At 40.8% G+C, this 25,725-nt stretch overlaps 2 long non-coding RNA genes across 5 annotated transcripts; both read left to right on the top strand.

The window, feature by feature from the left end:
- Positions 1-13,463: 13,463 nt before the first annotated feature.
- On the top strand, positions 13,464-17,919 carry LOC110015917 (uncharacterized). 3 transcript variants are annotated; one of them, XR_002872928.2, is made up of 4 exons: positions 13,467-13,963; positions 15,339-15,612; positions 15,710-15,894; positions 16,040-17,919. It is a non-coding gene; the product is annotated as an uncharacterized LOC110015917 (long non-coding RNA). The 3 variants fall into 3 exon arrangements; XR_013658711.1 differs by having other exon boundaries at positions 13,464-14,017; positions 15,710-17,919; XR_013658710.1 differs by having other exon boundaries at positions 15,710-17,918.
- A 1,295-nt stretch (positions 17,920-19,214) lies between these two features.
- LOC144994975 (uncharacterized) lies at positions 19,215-24,847 on the top strand. Of its 2 annotated transcripts, XR_013658713.1 has the most exons (6): positions 19,258-19,581; positions 20,426-20,507; positions 20,867-20,940; positions 21,300-21,411; positions 21,929-22,192; positions 24,414-24,847. It is a non-coding gene; the product is annotated as an uncharacterized LOC144994975 (long non-coding RNA). The 2 variants fall into 2 exon arrangements; XR_013658712.1 differs by lacking the exon at positions 20,426-20,507 and having other exon boundaries at positions 19,215-19,581.
- Positions 24,848-25,725: the final 878 nt, after the last annotated feature.

Raw genomic sequence — 25,725 nt, 5'->3', positions numbered from 1 at the left:
ACAGTGCTCTGAACCTTTTTTCTTCAATGATTTGTGATCTTCACTGGTGTCCATGGATTACATGAAATCTTTCCACCTTTATCCACCTTTGTCATGGTAGGGAGAACACGTCAACGTAAGGGTGGGGTCATCCAAGATAACACAAGGGTTAAAAAAGCTTCAGGCAATGTAATTATCACTCTAATCAAATCAAACTTTATTTGTACAGCACTTTTACAATGCGAGCTATTCAAAGTGCCTTACATAAACACATAATCAAATATAAAAACAAAATGACAAGAAACTAATATTTTATTTAAAAACCCGCACAATGCCAACAGCCCCCCCCCCCCCCCACCACCACCACCACCACCACACACACACACACTAAACTAAATGTACTATTTGCAATTGTGTCACTGGAAGTAAACAAACCTTCAAAATAAGGACATCCCGATCTGATCACGTGATCATCAGACCCGTAGTTTCAGACCTGATCTGACCTGGGTGTTGCGTCCTGATCAGGGATCGGGTATTTATCAGCACTTTATATTTCAAGCTAATAATAACAGATAAATCCTGTACCAGAAGTCTGCACATCATGAACGGATCACTGTGTTTTAGTAAAATGCAGTAGAATACGGCGCCAGTTTGAGCACGGAGCGCACAGAAACAGATCAGTAAGGCTAGCAGCGTATTCTCAGATTCTGGTTTCTCTATAATTATTGAAATAGATGTTTCAAACTCACAGCAAGTATCTTTATTGGTTTGTCTTTACAACAACCTTTTTTAATTTTAAATTTATGGGAATTAAATGGCTGCCAAGGGACCGTCCACAAAGTGCAAGCTCCGGGTTGTAAAGATCCAAAAAATAGTATCAATGTCTGAAAAAACAGATCAAAATGAATAAATGTTCCCACTGATATGATCTAGTCATCACATTTATGCTACAACAACAGTTTTGGAGGAGAGTCATTTTTAAGTTTTTAAAGAAAAAAATCACAAATGTTCAGTAGTTCTGAAGATCCTGAAGCTACATTCACCAAACTTTGTCACATGCCTAATTATCACCTAATTTTAACATTTCTTTTTCTAGTTGATAATTGGACTATTTCAACTTGATTGTTAAATCTTTTTCACAGAAGTTAACTGATTAGGTGTAAAATGATAAAAAGGTTATCCATCCATCTTCCTCCACTTATCTGGGACCGGGTGGCGGAGTTCCACTCCGAGCTCTCTGCAGGCGACCGAGCTTCTCACCCTTTGTCTAAGAGAGCGCCCAGCAACCCTACGGAGGAAAATCTGGATCTGTTTAATTTTTTTTATGTTACTGTCATGACTCTTTAGGCGTGAGAACCCAGATGCTGGAAACCAGAAGGAAGACAGGTAAGTGTTTTTGGCGAGAAAAGGATTTATTGTTTCTCCAGGGATGGTTGTGGTAATAGTTGAAGGAGGTCCGGACTTGAGGACAGCTGGTGGCGTGGCTGGAGGGCTTTTTGCGGTTTGCATGACTCGTGGAATCTTCTGGCTTCTCTGAGCAGCAGAATGGCAGGAAACGCTGACATCACTCGGACGACGACGACGACGACGACGACGACGACGACGACGACGACGACGACGACGACGACGACGACGACGACGACGACGACGACGACGACGACGACGACGACGACGACGACGACGACGACGACGACGACGACGACGACGACGACGATCCTGAAGCAGAGAGTAAGGATTAGTACAAGGCTGAGAGCAAAGCAAGAGCATAAACTGTAGCCCAGGCTTAGTCACCATAAGGGGTGACGAACTGGCGTTGAACTGATGAGTGAGGTCTCCTTTTAAGCAGCATGGCAATTGAGGTGAGTGGTGTCAGCTGGCGGCAATCAGGGAGCAGAGCAGGCAGAGCTGGAGGGGGAGGAGTCTGACAGGCACCATGACAGTAACAAAAGTATCGGATCGGGACTCCGTTTCGGGAGATTCTTAAAATCGAAAAAAATCTGATTTGGACATTCCTAATATTATGTTTTAATCTGTTGTGTTTAGTTTTTCTCTTGTTCTAGATAAAGGAATGGTAATTAAACAAAATATAATTTTAATTTTCATACATCCAGTAAACAGACATCCATACAGCAACTGTCAAACAGTCAGAATGGTGGTTCCATCTGAGAATCGTTGATCTCCGTCTCTGTAATCGCCGGCTTTGATCTTCCATGATTGGACCTGCAGGATAGATCCGGTTTCTTCAAACTCCTGCCTCACGAGTTTTGCATTTGGGCCAATCAGAACCTCCCATCGCTCCTCTCCAGAGGGTGGAGATGAACCGATGGAGCACGAAGCCAAACAGTGTTTGTGTCGGCCTCCTCGGGTGGAGTGTGTGTGTGTGTGGGGGGGCGTGTAATCTCCTGAGGAACCGAAAGGCTGAATCTGGTTTTATTACAGCCCTCAGATATTAATCTGACGGTATAAAGATCCGCCCCCCCTCTGACAGCCTTTATCTGCTCACAGGGTGACTTTGAAACTTAATGGACGGGAAGCTTAGTAACCAGATGGGGACGTCTCCTTAGCAGCTGCATGTCTTTGAAGGACGCGTTGTGGGTTTTTTTGTGCATGAAGGTTCACCGCAGAGCCGGAGCTTATCGGCCGTCACATTCCCAGGAAAATATGCCCTTAGATACAGATTTAGACTGCAACCTTCAGCATGAACATACAAGCAGCTGTTTAGTAAAGAGACAGCATGAGAGCTCCTTTTCATTCACGTCTTTCATGCCTCAAAATAAATGATTTCTACTTTTGCTTACGCAAATGATTGTTCCAAACCTCTGGGATAAATCTCCTGTGAGGCTCAGGATTTACAGTCGGAGTCTGAGACCTTTCCTCTCGCCTGTGTTTAAAGGATGACTCCATTAAATATTAAAACTCATGCTGCTGTCTGTTTTCTAACAAGAAGAGCAAACATCAGGATGATTAATGTTTTATGTCGCATTTTGTAGCAAATGCAGTTTGTGCTCGACATGGATGAAATCAGAAATGGAGCTTTGTTACAAGCAGCAGTTTATGTCAGACCGGATGCAGATTTCTCCCTTCGCATTACAGGAAATAGTCAGCTGAGTCTGAATACAGCAGTATTTTTGTGTTTTATTGATGCCACTAAGTCCTTTGACACGGTGAACCACCACAAACTATTTCAGAAGCTAATTAATCGAGGTTTGCCAAAATATCTGGTACGATTCCTGGCTTTCTGGTAAGCTAATCAAACAATGGTTGTCAAATGGGGCAATGTTTTACCTGAACCTTTTTATGTAAACAATGGCGTTCAACAGGGAGGGATCCTCTCTCCAATTTTATACAATGTATTTATTGATGATCTATCTACTAAGTTGAATCTGTGAAAAACTGGGTGTGTTGTTGGATGTCAAACTTTTAATTGTCTTATGTACGCTGATGACCTTGTCATTTTTAGCTCCTACAGTGCTGGGAGACAAACACTTCTAAAAGTTTGCTCTGACTATGGCAGAGACTTTGATATTAACTACAATCCTTATAAAAGCATAGTAATGATTGTAAGGACCAAAAAGACAAAAATGTGAACTTTCCTGTTTTTAAGCTCTGTGGAAAGCCTCTGGAACAAACCTCAACTATCAAATATCTTGGACACTTCATTACTGATGATTGGAGGGATGATAGAGACATTCAGAGACAGTACTGTAAACTCTATGCTCAGACAAACATGCTGATGAGAAAATTCAGTATGTGTTCTCCTGAGGTGAAGTGTTTGTTGTTCAGAGCTCACTGCACTCCTCTGTATACGGCTCCTCTTTGGTGGAACTGTGGACGTGGGACATTCTGTAAATTCTTCGTGGCCTATAACGATGCTTTTAGGCTTCTGCTACAGGTGCCCAGGTGGTACAGATCCAGTCAGCTGTTTGTGGATGCTCACATCCCCACCTGTGAAGCACTACTGCGTAAGCTAACTTACAGCCTCATGGAACGCCTGGACAAATCTAAGAACTCAATTATCATGTCTCTGACTGATCCACAAAGAAACTCCTGCCGCTACACTTCTGCCCTGAGGAAATACTGGATACAGCGACTATACCCTTCTTAATTTTTATTTTATTTTATTATGTATGTTGTATTTGTATCTTTTTCTATGGACCACACACAAGTCTGAAATAAAGTGAATTATTATCTCCCCACAATAGGTAACATTGAACCAGTTTTCTCTGCTTTTAGCAGTAAGTTTTGACATCTACAAATTCCAAACCCTCTCCGATCATCTTTGGATCTGTTTTCAAAGCGTTCCCGGTGGTCTTTGAATCAGGATTATGCTGCTTTCAGCCAAAATTTTAAAAACTTGTGTTGTTTTCTTGGACATAGTTTCTGCAGAGCCGCAGGAGTTCATTAGAAATGCTCCTCGGAGTTGTGGATGGGACTGTTGGTGATGAGCAATGCCGCCCCCCTTCCCCTCCCTATTGCTGAGAGCTCAGAGTAGGAACCCACCATATATGTTCTACGTCACAAATAAGATTTTTTTAAATGGCATTTCATCTGCTCCTAATTCACAACAATATGACTGAAGAAACACTCAGAAACACAATTTTGAGCTTAGTTTTCTTGACATATGTCTTCCAAGAACATGTTAAAAACACTGTTTTTATAGGAGTAGGTCTGTAAAGAGGAAATATTTTAAAAAAAAGGTACGGATGTTTTGTTTTGTTTTTTGTTAAAATTTAACCAAAGTGGCATACAATGTTTTGAATATGTGTCTTAAATGTTTCTGATAAATTCCCAGAGCCAAACTATACTGACAACAGAGCTATAATAAAAAAGAAAAAAACAGTTAATAGAAAGGGAATGTTGGAAAATTTCACATGAGTCTCAATTATTACCAAACTGTTTTCAAAGGAAACTCTTTAAAAGCATCAAAAAAGGTCATAAAGTTCAGTGTAAAATCATACTTGGTGATTAAAAAACAATAATTAAAAAAGTCAGTCAAATGAAACCAAAAAAAGTGAGTATTTAAAAAGTACACAAAGAAAAATGATCAATGATTTTTTTAATGTAGAGACGAGCCGCTCATTAAACAAACCGCTGAGCCATAGACCTTCGTTTTTTTTCTCCACTTTCACCTTTTGATCATCCTTTTTATTCTGCTCTGATCTTTTTTTAAATCATTTTTCTTCCGGTTTTATAAAGTTATGAAGAAACATTTTGTTCCCTGGACAGAATTCTTATATTTTACCTTCACATTTTTGCCTTCATGCGTTCACGGGAAAAATTCATTTCTGATTTTTTGTCGTCTCCGAGTCTTTGAATTCTTGTGAAATTGTCGTTGCTGCTTATTTGCTTCACTTGTGCGTCTATACTTGTCTATCTGACTCCGATTCTAAAAGCTAAATTCATTCTACCAAGGTAATGTCAGGAAAGAAAGAAAATAAACAGCCACTGGAAATTTGGTTTTTAAAAACTGCTTGTTAGGACGCTGTTACCATGACGACGCCTTTAGTAAACCCCTTTGTGAGGTTGTTGTTGTGAGTTGTTTTTTAATCATAGTTGGTGGTTGTTCTCTTTATTCCCCCAGTTTATTCTTAATTCATCCAAACTTTTCCTCAAATGAGGTTTCATTTTTTAGTTTTCTAGAAGCATTAGAAAAGAATCGCAAAAAGGACGAGGAAGATGAACAAAAGCTTCTGTCCTTCTGCCCCAGTTACTGTGTTTGTTGCAGCTCCGTTCTCCACCTTTTCTTAAACTGATGCCTCTTTTGTCATTTGCCTAAAGAATTTATAGCTAAATTAAGCCAAAAGATGCTTGATGTAAAGTTTTCTTTGTGTCTCAGTTTCGTACATAGAAGGAAAACTGCAAATTGAAAAAAAAGAGAAGAGAAGGATGTCTAGAAGTGTGAAATCAGGAAGAGTGAAATAATACAAAGCAGACATGGATCAGGGCTGCAGGTTATTTACCGTTTTGTGAGGAGATGATCGGGACAGAGACACGGAGGGATGGATAAAAAAATCGAGAAGCATGAGGCTGACACTAAAGATCTGGATCATCTCTGAATCCAGATCATCTTCTCAAAGAAGCAACATCTCTGAGCGTCGCCAGTAGATCCATTATCACTGGTTATATTCGGTAGAATATTTTTACTATTAAAGGGCTCATATGCTGCTACACTAGATGTAGGCATCTGTGTTGATGAAGGAAAATGGGATGAAATGATTCTTTCCATGCGAGCTGCAAGGATTTCCACTCAAGAATCAGTGAAAAACCTGCAGATGTTTTAAGCAAAACCTCTGTGGATTCACGGATTCACATCAACACAGTTAGACAAAGCTGTAGTTATGACGGTGACACGTCGGCGCTCCTGCAGAAAAGCAGCCCTGACACACTCACAGTCGCTCGCAGAGCCTGAATGTCCTCATTTACGGGAGTCGCTAGCCATCGATTTGAAGGTCTCCGTGCAGCACTTTCCCAAGATGACCCAACTCCCAATGTTAAAGTGCCTAGGATAGCACAAGGGTTAATAGATTGACTTCTCCTCTATTATTGATCATTTATTTATCATTTAGTTTCACTGCACCAAGTCATTTGGCTTTGTGCAGTGCGATTCATTTACTGTCCCTCTTTCCCACTTCCCTCCGGAGGAGTGGGAGTGATTCCAGATTCTTGTTTGTGGACCCTACCTTTGGCTCGTCTCGTGCCCCCAGCAGTCCCCCGACTCATCTGGATGAAGCCCAACTGCTTGACTATTTAACACGTAGTTGTAGAGTTAGATAAGTAAATTCTTCTGGTTCATCTGGTTCTGGTACATTTTTTTAGGAGTTTTTCCTTACCGCCAAGGAGGGTCTAAAGTTTAATTTAGTCAATACCTTTTTGAATTCTGTGACTTTAAGTTCTTTATGATTCATGTTTATTACATAATCACCGGTATAAAACCCACTGAGACGACTATTGTTGTAAATATTCGGCTATATAAATAAAATTGCATTGAATTTCTCTGAAATCCCTCTCTCTTCTTCCCTCCTTTTCTTTTCAGTCCGGTCCAATATAAACTGTTACAAATATAATTAATATTAATAAAGTTTAGGATAAATTACAAAAGGGGTTTATTCAAATATACACCTGGTGTGTCAAAAGATTCATAACCCCATATTGTAAAAGTAAAATCTGTCCAACACAAGAGGTTCTCTCATCTGTTTGCTCAGCTGTTGAATTGAATTGATTGCATAAGTCATAGAAGAGCAACGCGCACAAGAAAGATATAGAAGAAGAAGTTGCTGGGTGAGGCAGTGGTTACAGCACGGAGGGTTGCTCAGACAGTATGTAGACAGTTTACATACCCCTGTGTCTGATTGGCTGGCACCTGACAGCCGCCGTCTACATTCTTGACCACGCCAACCATTTAAAAAAAATAAATCGGGTTGTGGCAGCTAATCTTGAAGATTCTGCAGATGCCTCCCCATCACGGGGGCAGTTGTATTTGTGACCACAGCATCAGTGAGAGACGGAAGTCAGAGGAAGGAATGATGGACGAAAAAAGAGGAAGAGGAGGAAATGACAGGCAGAGGAGGCAGACACCGTCCTCATCAATAATGCAAAGGTAATTGGCCGACTCCTCCTGAGTGTCGATGCCAGCCGGAATAAATAACTTGTAAATAAGAGAGCGCTCAAACATTTAAGATGAATCAAATCAGCGGCAGAGACCCCAGGTGAGACGGAGAGAGGAGAAAATCCTTTTCTTCTTCGTCTTCTTTTCTCTCAGCAGTAAACCTGAAGTTGGGGCTCATGTGGCTCAGAGTACCACCAATCTGTGTAAACAACAACCCCGAAGTCTGCAAATATTTTGGCTCTCGTTGGTCTAATTGCAGGCATTTGCACCACACAGACACTCAGCTCCTACCTTTACGCTCTCATCCATCGCTCCATTTCTTCCTCCTGCTGTCGGCCTGTGAGTTGGGGAGGATGAGGACGCCCTCGGCTGTGGGAAGGAGGAAGACTTGAGGGGCAGTGGGAGAGATGAAGAGTCCAGACTTAAACAGAAATCTGTTAGAGGAGGTTTGAGCCAAAACTCGTCTCAAATTCGTCTAAAATGTTCAATCTTGAAATGTTTAGATTCGCTCATGCAGGTTCCAAAGCTCAGAATTTCAAATATCTTCAGGAAGAAGTTGCCATGGCAGCAGATCGAGCAACAGGTTGGTCTAACTTTACAGCTCCAAACTACAGAAGGGTTGTTGATGCTTTTCATTTATCTGTTTCAACCCGAATCACTGACACTCGAGGTCACCGATTCAGTATCAGTTATTATATTGAATCCTTTTATAATGGGGATGGAAACTGTGTCCTCCAGTAAAGACAAACTGAAATAGTGTTTCTTTGGCAGAAAACTCAAGTTGATATCATTCAATTTGTTGGATCTGATGCTGCCTTTAATCATCAGACTGAAACCATTTCCCAACCACTAACTACTCATTTTTGAAAGTCCAAGTTTAGTTTTGAAACATTTCAAAGGTCACATGACAGAGAAAGGTAAAGAAAGGTGGATGACGGATTTATATAAAGGCTTGTTTGTCGTTGCAGATTTGGCAGAATAAGACATTTTTGGATGGTTACTTAGGCGGTGATGCAATTCAAAAAATTTAAATTAACAATTAACAGATCAAACCACGATCCTCACGATTCAATATATAATATTATGTTTGAATAGTTGGTATATGAATGTTTGTAGTGCAAAAACCAAAAAACTTACGGACTCGTTCTGGTACGACTTCTCCACCATGCTAGCAGTCACATGATGTCATAGATCAGAAAATGTTTGGAATATTACTTATTAGATATTCATTACATTTCTTTATTAAAATGTTTGACTAGATTTTAAACAAAATCGTCTTTTAAGAACTTATTTCAGAAAACTAAGCTTCAGTATCATTTTTAATCATCCCAGAAAAACACTTGATGGTTTTATTTTGAAAATCAGAACATTTTACTTTGAAAAAAATGTATTTACTTCTGGTGACAGAAGGGCAAGTGGGTTTTTTAATTTACATACTTAAAATCCAAAAATATTCTGGAATTAAAGGGAGAATTTCATTCCCTGAAGTCTAATTTTTTCTAAACGTTACAATTTTTATAAAGATCGCAAAGTGGCGATCTCTGACATCACAAATTTTTGTAACCAATTTTTCGGAAACATATCGGAAATATTCAAGAATTTGAATACTCGTTAGAGCCGTAATGACGCTACAACGTCCCAAAACAAAAATCATCGGTGAGACACAAAAACTTTACAGCTGTTGGAATTCAGACGATAACTTCCTCCTGTAGGTGAGGACTTAACAACCAAACATTTACTTTTTCTGTTGAGGTCAGAAAAAGGTGAAAGATAAACAAAAATGGGGTTGCTTTGATGTAAACTTGGAGAATTTAACTCTGGAGGCCAGATAAAATGAACCAACTTCCCTGCAGCTGCTCCAGCGATCTTCTGCTGTACGGAAATCCTTTCAAGTGACCCTTTTTAAACCATTTTCTGCTTTGGAATCATCTTAGATGAACGAGAGTCTTCACAGAAAATCTTTCTTTACTTTTGTAAAAAAAAAAAAAAGTAAATAAAATAAAATTTTACCTGGTTGTTCAGGCTTTTGAGGCAGACCAAAGTGAGAAATAAAAATATGGAAGACATCTCATGTGCACGTAAAGGTTGACTTAATCGCACCAGAAGTGTTTTCCTGAAGGATTCCTCAGGTTTTACTTCAAAGGGTTGCTGGTTAGAAGATGCTCTAAGATGCCAGGTTAAGTTCTCAGACAGTAAAATTGAACTCATCTCTACTTCCCATTCACCTGGTTTCCTATTTCACGTAACATTCAGGTCGTACCAAACCGCAGTGACCTTCTCTCGCCTGCTGAAGGCCGTGTCACACAGCCACCACGCACATTTTTCACATTTTCTATCCATGAAATGTCGGTCTCTGGTTATGTGCGCGTGATAAACGTCAATCGTAAGTGTTTCTTTTGTTCGTCATTCGTCAATGTGCGCAGACTTCTTTGGTTGTAACATGGCCTATTCATGTGAGAATTTCATGTAAAGACCACAACCTTTCTTACTTTTTCCATGTAGATTCACGTATGAACAATTGTCATCCGTGCAATGCCCACATAATTTACATATTGGCCGCATGACGACACAAAAATCAATAGTGGAGCAACAGCAAAGCCCAACTGCTCCCCTGACTGCACGTCCTCGTCTGGAGTCAGTCATTCTGGCTGCTGATTCCCCCCTGAGTTACGAAGCAGATTAAGTTCTGAAGCACACACACTCTTTCTGTGAAAACTTTTAAAAAGCTGTTTCACCGACATCACTGGGACTTCTGGCTGTTCCTGTTGCCGTGCCAACCGGAGACTCTCGCTGGGTTCACTCGTGAGCTGGATAGCCAGTTCTTCGCTGTAAAAATGTTGTAATTTGTGTGTTTGCCGGCAGACGGTAAGACTCAACTTCTGTTTATCCGTCTGACTCCCTCCAGGTTCCACTTCCTCACAGAGTTGAGAAATTACTTATCCTCAAAGAAAAAAAGATTGCTGCCAGTTGATAAAGTCCCATTCTCTGTCACGCACCTAACCCCCCAATTCAACCCCTTAATGCAGAGTGTGTTTGGTATGACTTGGCCTGGATTTGAACTCACAACATTCCAGTCACAGGGTGGACACTCTACCACAAGGCCACTAAGCTGGTTAAAAGAAGAGACCAACTAAGTTCAGCTGAGGAATTGAACCTAAAGACAAAAGCGGAAGGGATTTCATGACCAGAACGGCTCAGGTGGAGTGGAAACAAAGAAATGTTTCTGCGATCTTTGGTTTGCTCTGCTGTCATTCGCCAACAAACTGCCTGGAAAACATCTGAAGTTATATCAGCTCTGGGTTTGGGGGCAGAATTCTCCAGAAGAAACAGACCGGAAAAAAAAAGGATTTAAAAAAAAAGTCTCTGCTAAATATTATTCAGCACCTGAAACCCTGGTTGATGTTTTTACCAAAAAGTAAACCACCTTACTAGTACCGGGTTGGACCTCCTTCTGCCTTCAGAACCGCTTTAATCCTTGGAGGCATAGAATCAACAAGGTTCTGGAAACATTACCCAGAGACTTTGGTCCATGTTGACACGACAGCATCACACAGTTGCTGCAGATTTGTCGGCTGAACATCCATGATGCCGATCTCCCTTCCACCACATCCCAAAGGTTCTTTATTGGGTTCTGGTGACTGTGGAGGTCGTTTGAGTCCAGGGAACTCATGGTCATGTTGAAGAAACCGGTCTGAGATGATTCCAGCTTTATGACATGGAGCCTTATCCTGCTGGAAGAAGCCATCAGAAGACGGTCCACTGTGGTCAGAAAGGTATGGACGTGGTCAGCAGCAATACTCGGGTAGGTCCCATGCTCAACTGGAACTCATTGGCCCAAAGTGTGCCAAGAAAATATCCCCCACACCATGACACCACCACCACCAGCTCAGTGTAAACGGCTGGCCTGGGCCCAGAGACACAAATTTCGTTTTATCCCTGTGGTGAAATGACAATAAAGAATCATGAATTCTTAAATGTTTAATTTGGAAAATAAATATTTAGATCAGATCTTTATATTTAATTTGCATTTCATTTTATAAAATGAAATATTTAGTTTACAAACTAAAATTTAGTTTGTAAACTAAATATTTAATGTTAAATGAAATATTTAGCAACTTACTGAATATTTAGATAGTAAAACTAGCATTTGTAAATACATAAAGGGGGGAAAATATGCATTTAAAAAATTAACTTTTTTTTTTTAAACTGTGTAACTTCACAAGCAGCACCCCAAACACAGGAGTGGACGAAAAAGTCTGAAGAAAAACAACATCAAGGGTTTAACCTGAACCTCAGCAGTACTTTGGCATCTCTTTTTTTTTATTTAGATCTTTCCACGGCAGCAGGAAAAACTCCTCCTCCGCAAATGTCCGGTTGTAAAACCACAATTTCAGAGGAAATGGGATCCGAAAAAAAGGAAGAGATGCTGAATCAGACGCTGAAACTACTTTTACAAACCGAGCTAATCCTTTTTAAAGGAGATCATTTCTCTCAAAGGAAAACAGAGAAATGATGACAAAGAGAGGAGGTGCAGGAGTTGAGAGACAGTAGATGAGTCTGTTTCTAGCTGAAGAGGAGGCTCAGCAGGTGGGCTGCAGAGATGAAGAGCCTCCTTTGAAACAGACGAGTGTGAGTATTTTTAAAACCCTTTGGGTCTGAATCAGCCTTGAATGGGTGTTTCTTTAAACAGCAGCCAGAACCTGCAACAACACAACAAGATGAAGATTCGTCTCACCGTCTGAGCATCAGCGCCTCCACCGAGGAGCTGGTTTTCCGTCTCTCCTGGAGCTTCACCTCAACTCTTCTCGCCTTAACGGCGTTTTCTCACTCACTACAGAGGCAGCGAGAGGGGGGCTTGACTAACATGACCCCCTATGTGTGTTAGGTTCCCTTTGTGTGCTCTCACAATTTGAACTTACACAAGTAACTGAGAAGTTCACGGTTTTTTTTTCCAGCGTTATGTGGATCTTTGCTGAGTTTACAGAGGAATACAGGCCATCCTTACTATGACTAAATGATCAGCATCGATTCAGCAAAAGTTAAGTCCTTCAAACCTGTCGGTATACGATTATTGCTCTGCTGATGGTAAATTGTTGTTTTCTTTGCACATTTTCTCGTTTACGTTGTACTTCTGCAGGTCATCTTCTTCATTTGTCAATCAACAACATCTGGGAGAGAGGTTGGACAAACGTCCACTCACCTGCACTCCAGGGTTGATGGGATAAAAGTGGTTGGGTTGTTTATTTTTGTTGATTTTGACTCTACTTTGGGCTGCTTGGGTCGGGCGCCTGGGCTGGCCTGCGAGGACGAGGCTCCGGCTGGGTGGTGGGGGGCTCCTGGGTCCTCTGGCTCCATCCTTGGCCAGCGTCTTGGTGTCCGGCGCCCGGTGGCTCCAATGATCACATGGTACACTTCGGCAGCGTGCACGTATCTCCACCCCCACGTGCACACTGTCATACTGCTCTCTGTCAGCTTTAAGGGGAAGCTGCTGTCTGCTGAGCTATCTCATTTCCTTCCTGCTGTACGCCCGCAGATTTTCTGAAGCATTAAAGTTTCCTTCACACCTTCTGAACACTGAGGCTTTTTTTGTTCCGGATGAGTCACACTTGTCTCTCTAAAGTCTGTTTGTGGCGACAAACTTAAAGATAAAATGAGACAAAACCAAATGTTTGTCTCCAAATTTGATAATTAGTCTTTTTTTATTTTTTGTTCCTTCTGCTTTACCTGATATTTTCTTTTAATTTTTATTATTTTGTTCGTCTACATAAAATGTCACAGAACAAACCTGTTTGGAGGCAGCTGCAGGAAGGAAAACACACCAAAAAAAGGAATTCTATGTTACCAAGCTTAGTCTTTTTTTACAATATTTGGCTTTGTATGAGAAACACGATTGACCAAGGGCAGAAGAGGCGACTGCAAAGAAACCGGTGGCAAAAAAGTGGCCGAAAAATACTGGTCAACAGAAATAAACACCCTCTTGTCCTCTTGTCAGAAGTCAGAACTCTGCCTCCCCCTCTGGTCACCAGCAGGAATCGTCTCCATAGGACTGAATGCACTTCATCCCACAGCAATCCCAGCGTGCACTTGGATGCTCCACACCTGACTCTCATTTACTCAATCAATCACAGTCTACTTAAGCTCTGCACTGAGCCTTACTCAGTGCAAAGTATTGTTTGTGCCACTCTGCCTTCCTTAATGAGCGTTATTTCTGGACCTGACTCTGTTTGCCTGCCGCCTGCCCCGACTCTCGCCTGGATCCTGACTACCCCGTCTCTCCTCTGATACTCTCATGCCTGCTATTGATCCCTGCCTGCCTGACCCTGATTTGGATTGGATCCAGCCGTCTGCCTGCTCTCCTCCTATCCGTCCTTCGTGCAGGTGGGCGAGTGCTCATCTAACCTTCACCCAGGCGACACTAACAAATGAAATGAGGTGAAACTACAAAGTACTCAAAGAAATGTCGAAAGAGATTTTATTTTTCCTCCCACAGAAATGCTAAAATAAGAAACGCAGCAAGAAATCGGGAAAAGTAAGTCCTATGGGAAGTCACCAATTGGATGATGATGTCTGTGCTTCAATTCAGCCGAAATTCATTTGACATGAAGCCACACTGGATCCGTACTAACCATAAAACGTTAATAAATATGCAAACATTGAAGATTCGTTCAACAAAAATCAAGAGCATTCATATCACATAGTCCGCTCCTTGTAAAAAATGATTTTAAAGTACAAAATAGCAAGACTAAAGTACTGATATTTGATTAAATATTTCTTTCTGTTGTGAGGGACCATGATGTAGATGGGACAACGCTCTTCCAGGTGTTGATCATTAGATATTATTGGACTTTGTGGAAGCAAACTTCCCCTCTGATTCATGTATTTCTAGAAGTTGTTACCTCTTCAAGCATTTTCCCTTCCTCCTTTGTTCTAGATTTATTTATTGTATTTAACATCTGTAGTTTTGCTTTGGTGAAACCACGTGTGTCTTGTTTTATGGCAGCAAGAAGGTTCTTCAATATGATTTAAAATGCTTCAAACAGTAGATATGTCACAGAAGCTTCGAGTTACAAATATTTATCATTATTCATTCATTATTCATTGTCAGAATTGAAAGTATCTTTCAAGTCCGGTAGGCGGAACCTTTGGTAGCGCCTCCAGGTGTCTGGAGACGGATCCACTTCCTGTTCCCGTTCTCCTGTGGTTCCTGCTCTGAGACTCGTTTCTTATTTTACGGACGATTCTTTTTGTTATTATGGTCGTCACACCTGAAATCACAGATTTCATCTTCTCACCTGAGTTTCTATTACCTGCTTTCTGTGGAAACGGCTTCTGGCGTCAGAGATCAGTTAAGGGAAGCTCCTTCAGGGGAGGACGGGAATTGGACGGCTCCGTTCAGAGATCATCTCTCGTTGAACTGGCACACAAACCCGATTAATTAAACATTTGTCTGAAACATGAATAGCTTCTGAACTGCAGCAAAGCTAGATCCCTTAAAGAGGACAGAAGTCAGTGAAGCGGGGAAAATCTTTTGTGATTGGACGCCCTTTGCCTCACGCTCCTGCTGTTCTGCTGCACTTTGAGGTCTTCTGGGGCGTCGCCTGCGTCTGCTGTTCATGCAGTAAATGAGACTAAAAGACAAACTCTGGGAAACTTTGCTGACAGCTTTTCCAAACTGGAAAAACAAACCATTTGATCCACATCTCATGAGTTTCTTTTGACCTAAAATACCCAATGTTTGCTACTGAATGTGTAGATGAGAAAACATCAACATTTGGAGATGTGCCGACAGATGCACATCTGCTCAGCAGTGGATGGAGGACGATGACAAACGGCGTCTGACCAAATGACCTTCATCTGTCAGGAGTTTGACTCGGGGCTCCAGGCTTTAACCACAGCACAAGACTCCTTCTGGAGTAAATACCTGAAGTCATCCGGCTGGAGCCGCTCAGACTCATCTCTGAAGGTCTGGTTGCATCTGCCGGTTCCTCCAGATGTTCTGGCCTCGCCACCCTGGTCTGGTGGCACAGGTCTGTTGTTTCTATCGCAGACAGACATCAGTCATGTACCGTCCGTATAAAATCTTTCAACAGTTGAAGTCCTGCTGTTCTGGTCTCTTTGGTCCAGAGGTGGAGGCCAGGAGATCCCAGACGTCCAAATCAAAGTCTGGGAGGAGATCCGGTGGGACAGAAATGCTATCGAGCCCCCAGTATGAGTTACTTTGGTGGGGGAGATCGGAGATCTTCAATTTCAACACTTTTCAGTTGTTTTCCATTGGCAGCATTTACTGTTTCCATCAGAAGAACCTCCATGTAAGCGGCTCTTGAATCTCAGTTCTGCCTATTACCTCCCTCTTTCTCCAGACTGATAGACTTGGATTTTTTAGGAATTTAGTTAAATTGTTTCTACAAACATCAAACTGTCCCATCACACTTCCTCCTCCCCCATGCTTGACAGATGATGTCTTCACAAAGATTCTGGGATGAATTGGGATTCCAGTATTTTCCGGCTCAGACGAGCCTCTTTGTGGTATTCTGAGGTTTTCCTGCTGCAGCTCGTCTCATCAACCTAAGGCTCCAAAGCTCAAACTGAAGCTGACTTCTCACCATAATGAAGCTGTTCTTGAGGCTGTGGTGCAGTGAGCCGCCTGTCATGCAGGAGTTATCTGTCGGTGACACTTGTCCTCTGGTTGAGTTGTGACTTTGTGTCTGCCAGATGTCTTCCTGTCAGAGTTTTTTCCAGTTTCTGAGCATCTTTTGGTGGGGTCAGTGAACGACTGCCTTGTTTTTTTGTAATCTACATCTTTCATTGTGATGATGGTCTGTCTCTCTTCCGTCTTTAAAACAAAACACCGCATTCAGCGGTAAAATACTGTTCAGCTGAAGCTCAGGAGGGTTTGGTGCAGACGGAGAAGGTTGTGGCCAAAATAAAGCGGATGTAAATTCTTTTCTTCCCTCTTCTCCTTTTTGTTTATCAGGTTGAACTTCTGCACTTTTCTACAAAAGCCTTTAAGCATCCTCTCTGTTTTTTCTGTCAGGTTGGGTTTTTTTGTGCTTAAATGTCAGAGTTGTGCTCGTGCTCGGTTCCTTCACACTGCTCGAGTCATTTTCATTATTCGGAGCAGCAGCGCTGCAGCTGGGGAGCTATGATGTTCATCATAATGAGTGTTTTTAGATGATTTGCACCCCAGTTTACTTAAAGTCATCTAAAGGTGGAAATGCTGACGCAGAGCTGAAAGGGAGCTTTTGCACGGCTTCTGGACAGCTTTGACTTCAGAAGGAGGTGTTGGAATGTCAACACAAGGACTTCACAGAAAAGGAAAACCTTTTTTTTTTTTTCTCTCGCTACTTTTGTTCTGCAAACACATTTTCCTTTGGGGCTGTGTTTGAGCACAAACCCCCACGGAGGCGGCAGAAAGGGAAAAATGCTGCAGATCTATGAACAAACAGCAGAGGGGAAAATAAATTAGTCAGAATCTCACATTTTAGTGCTTTGGAGCTGTGTTCAATGTGAGGGAAAAAAGCAGGTTCTCTTCAGCGATTTGAATGTTTTTTAAATATTTTTATGAACTATTTTCCTGTGGATTCTAACTGCATCTTGACCTCTTCTTGACACGAACACAGCTAATATTCTATTTAAAGTTTTGCTCTTTTCTTTTGGCTTTTCATCATTCTGAGATCAAATAGAAAGATTGTAGATGAAGTGAAGCAGCAATTGGGTTTTGGGTTTAGTTTGAAATTAAAAATGTTGTCTGACTGAAAAAATGAATAAAAATAAAGGTTTTGCACAGAAATAATCATAGAGGAGCTGAAAGCTTCTTGTGTTGTGGGTTATGTCATTGTTAATTACACAAAGTGCACATAAATGCAGAAACTCCTTTTAATTTTCAAAGACTTACTCCATTAAAAACTGGGTTTTTGGTGGTTTTAACATGTTCAGGAGCAGTTTGATAAAGATCATATTTATGACGTAGGTCGGCGGACCACAGTCTACCTGCTCCGCTCTGCTCCATTCTGATGCATCCACCTGCAGACAAATAGATCCATGAACGTCTTTGTTTTCCTCGTTTGAGCTGGGATCTGGATCCAAACTGTACGACTGGATAGCACCGATAGTGCTGCCATTTTTTGTTACAACAGTCCTGTTAAGTTGAGGGGTTTAAGGGGCTGTAAGCTAGCAGGAGAGCGTGTAAACAAATAAATGATGGGAAGTCAGGGTGAGCTCACTCCACGCCGACAGTCGGAGTAAAATTTTTAATAAACTTCTGACACTGTGCAGGAAACTGTCCTAGAAAACCTCGCAGGATATTTGATTTTGCTACAAAAAAAATAGCATAATCATTACTAAAAGACCACTGGAAACACTTTCACAACAGACCAAAAGATGATCAGAGTGGGACTTTTAAGACTGAACTTTATTATTATTCAATATTTTAAGACACTTTTGTTCTTTCTGTTAATGTTTGGATCAGACAGGAGAAATGCAGAGTATGAAAGGCATCACAGACAAAAAGTTGGGGGCATAGAAGAAGAACAAACTAGCAGTAAAAGTTGCTGTAAGTTTATTATCGCCATCACAAGTAAGTACACACTCGAGCATCAGTACAAACACAAATTGGCACGAACTTTCATCCACCTGCCTGTACCAATGGGAGGGGGGGGGGGGGGTTGCATCTTCAGTTGTCTGGAGAAAGATTTTTTTTTTTTTTTTTTTTTTTTTTTTTTTTTTTGCCTGAAAAACCCCAAAAGCGGATGTTCTGCACGTCACCGGAGACTCGACTTACACTGTGTTGCTTCAGCCGCTGTGGGGGGGTTGTTCTTGTTTGAACAAAAGTGTTTGTGAGCTTTTGCATCAACCAGGTGAAGCAGACTCTGCGGAAACAAACTCTGGTGCATTCATTAAGGCTCCATCAGCGATGAGAAGGTGCAGGATACACTTTACGTTAAAAGAAAAAGATTCCACCACACATTTCAGCCTATTTAACACGACACAGAGGGAGAGGTGGAGTTGGTGAGGAACAAAGTAAGAGAAGATCAAAACGGAGCGTGAACAGAGGCGCAGGGGGTTGGAGAAGCTGCATCCTCGCTGCAGTTTTCTACTAAAGCGTAAGTAGATACGAGGGCAGATGTTTCCCCGGAGCCTGCTACACATTCGACCCAGGTGGATGCCCACCATCAAGCTTTTGCAAATTAACTGCCTGCATACAAATTAGACCCGTTTCCGTGCAGAAAGCAGTTCCTCGTCGTGCACCAACCTCTACTTTCTGACATTTAGCTCTGGTTTCTGGTTGATCTGCTGCCGGGTTTTGTAAATTGTATTATCTCATGATGGAGCTTATGATTACAGTTTCATATGAAGAGTTTGTATGGAGTTATTTCAGTCTCAATAATCAGAAATGCACACAACCGGTTTTACAAATACACACGCTCCGATTCACAAATGTCATTTTATGCAAACGTGAAAAATAAATTCGGAAATACACACCCTGTGTTTCACAAACACACACATTGTGTTTCACAAATGCACACTAAATGTTTTACAAATGCACAATAAGTGTTTCTCACAAAATGTGCACACTGTTTTTCACAAAAACATTTTAGAAATTCACAATAAATGTATCAGAAATGAACAGTAAGTGCTTCACAAACGTGATTTTTAGGCACACATGTGATGTGAACTCACAGATCATTCGAACTGCAGACTGTGCATTCAAAATCCCGTTCTCGTTTGTGAATCTCCCCGTGTGTGTGAGAGATTTTTCTACGGTGAATATTGAGACTCATCTGACGGAGCGGGTCGACTAATGTCACCATTGGCTAGTGAATCTGTCAATCAAACTCATCGGGAAAGCAGGCGGGTTCGCTTTTAGCCAATCGAATGGCCCCTTACACTCCTCACTTTCAAAGTGACGAGGGAGGGAGCTGTTCAGCACAGCAGTTGGGAGGACGCGGGCGGCAAACATGGCGGAGAGGTCTTCAGAACGGGATCAGTCTCAGCCCGTAAGTAATGCATTTATTTGATCATTCCCTCGTTGTACGTCCTGTAATGTTATTGAATACTAAGTTGAAGCGGTCTCCTTAGCCAAGTGACATGTGTGAATGCTTTATGAACACTTCAGACGAGTCGTTTGCAGAGTACCCCCACCGCAAATTAGCTTAGCTTAGCCTGTGCGGTCATATTTTTTATGAAAGCGGGGGAGGACTTATGATGGTTTTGTCAAGTTTTATACTTGGCATACCAGCTCTTCACACAACACGAGTAACTACAACCAACCAGGGGCCTCGAAACTAGCCGGCTTTCGACTCAAATTGTGTCTGCCTGCCCTGTGAGTGTGAGGGAAGTTTAGCTAGCGCGTCGGTTCAAGCTAGATATACAGCCAATCTGTAGGTTTTTAACATGATTCATAAGGAACTAAGGGGAAAACATGCCGGATTTACAGCAGCACAGAAAGTTTAATAAAAAGTATTGATTTGGAGACGGCGATTTGTTTAAACACTGATGCTATGCTATGCTAACTAGCTAGTTGTTCCGTGTGCTGCCTTTATGTAAACGCAATCCGGGTTAAAGTTAGACACAGTCTTTTCACAACCCAGACTTTAAGACGGGGTGGATATGTGCAACAAAGTTAATTCATATGACATTCATGAAAACGGCATTTTTTAAATATAACAGACGTGAATCCACTGTTGAATGAAAGAAGCCTCATTAAGTTTCTAACGTTAGAACCCGTATTCATTGTGATGACCAGCCCTGTGAGATTGTGTCAGAGTGACAGCCACTAAAATCCCCGTATCTTTACTTCCAATGACGAAATGACAAGAATCCCAAACATTGTGTTTTTAGGCTGTTTTGTAGTCGATAAGTAGTCACAGAAAGGGCGGATGGGAGAAATCAGCTGTCAACAGTGATTTGAGTAGAAGTTACTGTAAGTATTACTCACAGGCTTCCTGTGATCAGTGTCTTGTCTCTGATTTTTTTTAAAGGTGTTCTTCACTACAAGCTCAAGTTATCATAGCAAGAGTGTTTTAAAAAATTCCCCTTTTTAATATTTGAAAATTATGTAATTTAATCTCAGACAGCTAAATGATCTAATCCATGTTTGTCGTGTTTTTATTTATTCTCTAGGAATTGCTGAAGCGTGTCATCCTAAATACCTTTCTATTCTATTCTATTTCATATTTTATCATCCTATTGTATTACTGTTTTACCTATCAATTGGGAATTTAGCATTTTTGCCCCTGTAAATATCTGTCAGTTGAAAGTATTTGTACTTGTATTCCATAGATCTTGCACCTGAAGATAGCAGACAACAACTGTGCAGACACCCATTTGGCCTTCTTCAGTGACGCTGTGAACGTGTATGGCTTACCTCTGATGTATTCATGTTATTCATAAAGAAATCTTTTATTCACATATCAGGCAGTATAAGCACTTGGTTATTTGTACAAAAATAAAATAACTTTTTTTAGACTCCTCTGAAAACAAAGGCAACTCTAAAACTCTTTCCCCTCATGAATAACATTTTACCCCCCCCTCAGTCTCTCACCTCAATTTTTCCCCCAGTGATACATGTAACCCACTCCTGCAATTTATCTAACCTAGAAATTTTACTTATTGGCAACGTACATAAGAACATTACATTTTAAATTGATGTGTACCGTATTGGCGATGCATTTGTAATTATGTGTTTGAGACATGATTTTCATGTTATTGTCAGGGTGATAGGAGATCACGGAGGAGAAAATGTGGGCATAGCTGAGTTGATGCTCACAGTACGTACAACTGACACAAACAGCTTTGTTGCAGCAAAAGTGTACACACAATCAACGGTGAGTTGAACCTAGTTTTAGACGCTTTAATATAGGCCTGCACAATATACCGCAAATTTATCGTTATCGCAATATCAAGCTGTGCAATATGCATATCGCAAAAGACAGCAAATTTGCAATAAATGGTTACCTTAGATGTGCCCAAACAATCTTATGGCAGCTTGAAGTGTTTAATGGATTGAAAGAATCCCTTTCTGCATTTGACCAATCAGATGGACCCCTTCTCGTTGTTAACTAATCGGATGGCGCTCTATTATGTTGTATTTTCGCCTCCTATGTCAACAAGGGTCATTTGTAGTATAATTTTTAAGCTGTTGTAATGGAATGGGAATAATATTTTGCTAATTGTTTATATACCGCAAATTATATCGTTATCGCAATATTAATTACTGATACCGCATATCGCGACTTTTCTTCATTTCGTGCAGCCCTACTTTAATATATACATAAAAGTGAATGATGTATTAAAAATAAATCTGACAATATAATATTTCTTTTTGCTTTTTTCCAAATACAGGATTGAGCCCCTCTGGTGTGATGTCTTCATGAGTGTTACTGGTTTATATTCCAACATCCTGCACTCTCCTGAGGACCAAGACTTGCTCAATATCAGTAACATCACGTATTCTGCTGCCACTATATTTTCCTACCACGCATTCAGGCCAGTTTGGATGTCTTTAGTGACGCGTGGGACAGCCATCCAATCAGGACGGAGCAAAGCATGACACCAAATCAGCTGTGGCAGTTGGGCTTGACCCAGAACCCTGTTTCTGATCCCCGGGTAAGTGCTTTATTTCAGTGTTTTTTAACCTTTGTTCACTTGTTCCACGGTCTGACACCGGACTCTGTGGAAAGTTACACCGCTATAGACGAGCTTTAGCTGGTATTTTTGTTATACAGTGATGAAAGTCTTCCGGGAATTCCCGGAAATCCGGGTTTTTGAGCAAACCGAACGTACTTTCCGGGAAATAAAGACCTGATCTCTACGGACAAATCGCTTTCCGGATTAAAAAATGGTCTGAAATCAGCTAATTTTAGCTTTATTTTCTATATTTCTCCGCAGATCGCTTCCTCTATGGTCGTGGCCATCTCTCGTCTTCCCGGCCTAATTGACCAATGACGGGACGTTTTAGTTGCTTTCGGATGCGTCGACGGGTCCGATTGGCTCTGTCTGCACCACGTGGTCAGCGTGACTCGCTTCCCTAGAGACCAAAACTGGCGGACCCACGCTAAATTTTCACAAACACATCTGAAGAGTTTGCGATCAAATTTGTGTTAAAATAATGGCAGGCATCGTCATTATTGAGCGTGGTCACGACCTCAGTTGTGAGAAGACGATAAAAAACAAATTGAAGTGGTCTTGGCTGGAAAAAAAAGATTTTTAAGGTAGTGTAGGTCAAATACTTTTTTGTGTAAAATAATCTCAAAACCACATTTTGAAATAATTTCAATTTTAGTTTTGAGTTTCAGTTTTTATTTTGAATACATTTCTCTATCTAATTTATTTGTATTTCCTAATTACCATGATTTAGTTCAGTATAGTTGACATTAATTATAAGTATTTGATGGTTTGGACCCGCACTCCCTTAAAAAATAATGTTTACAATGTTTAGTTTAGTTTGTATGTTTGTTTTGATATTTCCCAGATTACTTAGTATTGGTGTTAAAGAATTGATGTATTATGTTATAGAATTATAGTTTAAAGCAGATCCCATATTTTGATGTAATTATAGTTTGAGAAAACAGTGCAAGTGGATGTTGTACATCAGTCATTTCTAAAGCAGAAATAATGTATAAATAACTGAGGTATTTTCATAGAATATCATAGTTACTGGTGTTCTTTTTGCCATTTGGGGCTTTGATGTTACTATATTTTAGCAATTGTATGTTTTGCAGCTTTAAGGAAAAGCGTAGATTGTAGGATTGTGTTACTTTGAGCAATTTTCCAAATTCTTTTTTAGGACCAGCAAGTCCTTAATGGAGAGTCAAACTAGGGGTTTGAATGACAAATCATGATGCTCCAATTAGTCTTAGTTTCTTGATAAAGAAGTGAATAACTAGTTGCCAGAATGCATCTAAGACCACGTATTTTTCCAAAATTTCGCTCTGTGCCCGCCATATCGCTCAAAGAAAAGTTCAGGGATTTTTTCCTTGCCTGACTTTCATCACTGGTTATAACTGAGCGACTTTACCAGCAGAATTAAGAACAAGGAAGTGAAGACTTTAACCACTTCTCATTGGTCAGACTGATGACATGTGATTAAGCCTTCAAGAATGATTGGCGGAGACAGTTAAAGGGGCGGGACTTTTCCTTACACGGTTATAGCTGCAGCTAAATCGCGGTACCGTCAACCTTATCAAAATGTATTTTATAGAATTAAATAAACACAAAGAAAAAGTCATTTTAAGATCTCTCATATTCTTAACTACTCAGTGTTTTATCAGTGCCTGTTTGGATGAACAAAGAGCTGATTTCCTGGAGATGGGAAATGTTTTTAGATCAGTGAAGTAGGGCAATTCCCCGCGGCACACTTGACCATCTCCCGCGGCACACACACTGGTTAAAAAACCCTGCTTTATTTAATCTCACTGTACTGGACAACTGATTTTTGTGCAGTTCGACTAAAGTGGAAAGTATCAAGAACAGTATGATGAAATCACAATGACTACAAGGAATTTTCATCAAAAATGAATGAAAAGTTTTATTGTTGTGTGGTGCAAACTATTTCCCTAAATTGTTTGGTTTTTTAAATCAAGTAGGAAGAATAGCACATCTGCAAATTCAAAATGCATCACAATGCATGGCCTTATGAGCCATCATATGTACTAATGTCACTACTTTAAGGTTCACTTATTTGCAAATTAAAAACAGTTATGGAGATATGAGGTCTGCCTGCTAGAAACAATATAAGTCATTATTAGTGGGTCTCTGTTCCTACATAATCTAAAACATTTAAAAAAACAGCTGTTCATAAACAGTATCTTTTTTTTTTTTTTGTCAGGGTATGCTGGTTCCAGAGATTGAATGGGAGGAGAGTGGATCCATGACTGAACCTCATCCTGGGATCAATGTCCCGGTATGGGACAGTCCTCTTTTGGGTCCACAAATGTTGGAACTGCAAGACGACATCAACCCATTGTTTAATTCAGTCCGTTTGGGAGTGGACTTATATCTTTACTGTCCCTGTTTAGAACTTAATTTAGGCGACATAATTACATACAGAAGAAGAGAGACTGAGGGGAGTAAGACAGAGTTCAAATCAATACTGCTGTATTGTTCAAGGGACTTCATTGTATGTAAGGAAGTTATGAAAATTAGTTCCAGTTTAAATAAAATTCAAATCAGTAGAGATCCCACATTTGCTTAAATTTTGATGTTTTAATCTGTCCATGTTTTCACTGAATTTTACTCAGCAATAAAGGGTGAATGTTTGCACTTTGTTGTTCTATGACCATCTTTTGTTGTGTAGTATTTAACCAGCTATAAAACCCAGAGAGATGAGGATCTTTTTTGCAAGGGTGACCTGGCCAAGAGGTGTATATGTATATGGTTACAATATAAAATCAATGACATTTGAGTTATTAAAAAAATAAAATTAAGGTCTGGCAAAGTGACTTCGGGCTGAGCAGGGGAGGTGTATATTGGGCGTCTGGGATTGACAGTGAGATGAACTTGAGGTAATGTAGTCCCACTGCGTGGTACGGAGCAAAGTGATGCCAGTTTCTCCACAGAACCTACTGTGGAAGTTGAAGATTTTTCTCCTCCACCTTCATATGATCAAAACCGTGTCTGAGTGTTGAAATGACGCTAGCATGAAAGCTAAGAGAATAACGTACAAACGATCCCGAGTGAAACATTCATTGTAAATCTCATGACCAGTACAGAGTTCGATGGATTCAATGTCAACTGCATTCAACCACTGTTGCCTTGCTTCCAGGTCCACTGAAAAGTTGCACAAGCCAGTAATTTTTGACAACCGAAGGCAAATAAACCGACAAGCCATGCTAAAGCTAACACGCTAACGACCGACTGGTCCAGAATCAAACATGGGCGGGGCTTTTGCTACCTGCAGAAAGCGTAGAGAAAGTGTAAGGGGCCATTCGATTGGCTAAAAGCGAACCCGCCTGCTTTGCCGATGAGTTTGATTGACAGATTCACTAGCCAATGGTGACATTAGTCGACCCGCTCCGTCAGATGAGTCTCAATATTCACCGTAGAAAAATCTCTCACACACACGGGGAGATTCACAAACGAGAACGGGATTTTGAATGCACAGTCTGCAATTCGAATGATCTGTGAGTTCACATCACATG

Source organism: Oryzias latipes, chromosome 1 (assembly GCF_053564925.1).
Source record: "Oryzias latipes strain Hd-rR chromosome 1, Olatipes_Hd-rR_3.1".
NCBI classification, from domain to species: Eukaryota; Metazoa; Chordata; class Actinopteri; order Beloniformes; family Adrianichthyidae; genus Oryzias; species Oryzias latipes.
Note: the sequence above shows the minus strand (reverse complement) of the source record. Positions and strands in the feature narration are given on the sequence as shown.